At 44.9% G+C, this 2,508-nt stretch overlaps 1 pseudogene; it reads left to right on the forward strand.

The window, feature by feature from the left end:
- The first annotated feature begins 860 nt into the window (after positions 1 to 860).
- Positions 861 to 980, forward strand: LOC136656499 (5S ribosomal RNA; annotated as a pseudogene).
- The last annotated feature ends 1,528 nt before the right edge of the window (positions 981 to 2,508 follow it).

The following is a 2,508-nucleotide window of genomic DNA, read 5'->3' on the forward strand; positions in this document are numbered from 1 at the left end:
CCGAATTGGCCTTTTCAGCCACACTAGACGCTGTTCCAGAACCACCTTTCAGAGCGCGATACCATAGTCGTTCGAGACTGAAGGTTGCCAACTACTACTGCTAGCAGAAAATGACACAGCAACCAAGCACCATATGAGAGGCTGAAGATCTCAGCCATCTCCCAATCCCTGAACTCAATGACCTTGTCCTGACTCAAAACAGTTCATGAGCTCAATCCAAAACTAATCCAATGAGAAAGGCAGCACCACCCCCGGAACAAGCAGGAGGAACTCTCAAGCCACCGGTTCCATCACCAAATAAGGGATGCAGGTAAGTATCAGCCCTCAGGATCTGGCAGGAGCAGGCACACCAGGGGCAGACAGCAGGGAGGGTAAGGCAGTTTGTAGAGCTTAATCAGGCCTGGTTGGGGGGGGGGGGAAGATAAAAGAAAGGAGCCCATGATGGGTCCAAGGAAGCCACCCATGAGGAGCAGACCTTGAAACAGAGGAGATACCCTCCCTGTGCTGCAAGCCAAACACCAGCAGGTGAAGGAGGGACAGGCTGAGATAAACCTCCTCACCCAAGCTCTGAGGCTCCCAGTAGGAGGGCTGGAGGGAGGTGGGACACCAACTTGAGCAGTCTGCAGCAGAGTGGATCCACTATAACATTTGTGTGGGTACCTTTTCCTTTGTCTGCCTACTGCTACAGATTTTAAGTGGTTCAGGAAAAAACTACTTTGGCTCATTCAGCTCTTCCCTCCCACTTTCAGGATCAGAGAGATTCTCCTGCTTTAAGCAGAACAGAAGGGAATCATGGAAAAGAAGAAAAGGGGAAGGAAAGCCAGCCTGAATCACAAAGGGAAGAATCAAATTAAGGACAGAAATACAGCAACAGTTACCCTGCACATGCCCAATCTCATCTGATCTTGGAAGCTAAGCAGGGTCAGGCCTGGTTAGTACTTGGATGGGAGACCGCCTGGCAATACCGGGTGCTGTAGGCTTATACCAGAGTCTTTCGAGACTGAAGGCTGCCAACCAGGGCACTATGCAGAAGTCAATTAGGGCCCACCCCACCCTGACTGTGATAACATGGGTCCTGCAGGAGGCCTGCATGCCATATTGGAAGTATATGAATTGGAGTCATATAAGTGGCGTGGATCATGTGAGAATATAGAAAAGTATTTAACAGCTGCATGCTCCTGGTGAAAGGGGAATATGGAGGCAAGGGATCTAGGAAGATGAAAGTCCTGTTACATGGGAACAAAATAAAAAGGAAGTCGAAGAAACTTTATTTGGAACAACCAGAGACACTATTTAACTAAAATTAGCAAGTATAAAACAATATGGAGTAAATTAGAACCTATCAAGGTATTAATTTTTCACGGACCAAAATCAAAAATTAAACTTACTGGTATATGTATGCAGGATTTTCTCAACATTTAACAGCTGGAAATGTGGGTGTTCTAATCATTCATTCATTCAGCTAGTCCAAAGCAAGCTATATCTTGACAAGACATGCAATTACTATAATGTGAACAAAACAGAACTCATTATACTGTATATTCAACTGGCCAAGTGTTCCGGTTGCAACAACATGCTAAGCGTACCTAAAGAAAATAATCTAGGCATAAAATATGTGGCACAAAATTATGATGAAATAAACATTTGTTAGAGAATAATATTAAATTCTTCCTATCAATAATGAAGAGACTGCTGACATATGCAAATCCTGTTGGGTGCAAAGGTCTCCGGATCAGCGTCATCAGTTCTATTGTCCTCTGATTTTCTAGGCAAAGACCAATCTAGCTTTTCCTTCATTTTATTTATTTATTTATTTATTTATTAGCAGTATTTATATACCGCTTTTCAACTAAAAGTTCACAAAGCGGTTTACAGAGAAAAATCAAATAACTAAATGGCTCCCTGTCCCAAAAGGGCTCACAATCTAAAAAGATGCAAATGAATAGACAGCCACTAGAACAGACAGTGCTGGGGTGAGGTGGGCCAGTTACTCTCCCCCTGCTAAAAAAAAAAGGAGCACCCACTTGAAAAAGTGCCTCTTACCCAATTAGCAGGGGTTTTGTTACCCCTTTTCTGTTACAAGCTGCAAACTTTAATTAGTAGGTTAAGGGTGCAATCCTAACCAACTTTCCAGCAGTGGCATAGCTGTGCTAATGTAGCGTGCACTGCATCCTGCAGTGGGCAGTCAGTCAAGGGGGCCTCCTCAAGGTAAGGGCATGTTTGTTACCTTACCTTGGGACTGCACTTTGGCTTGGCCAGTGCTGGAAAGTTGGTTAGGATTGCGCCCTAAAACAACTTTAGGCCCCAGTCCAACTCAAACTGTGGGCAACAATTGTTGTATAACAACTGGGGGGCTCAAATGGAGATGCACATTCATTGAGTAGCCCAAGCCTGCTCAATAGGGCCCCTTGAGTTCATGCGAACTATTTCAGTGGTACAGACTCAAAAAGCCCTGTGTTGGGCTTCTGAGCCTGGCACAGGGGTAGAATCAAGCAGTGAAGGCCTTCA

The sequence above is a fragment of the Tiliqua scincoides genome, chromosome 6 (genome assembly GCF_035046505.1).
Source record: "Tiliqua scincoides isolate rTilSci1 chromosome 6, rTilSci1.hap2, whole genome shotgun sequence".
NCBI classification, from domain to species: Eukaryota; Metazoa; Chordata; class Lepidosauria; order Squamata; family Scincidae; genus Tiliqua; species Tiliqua scincoides.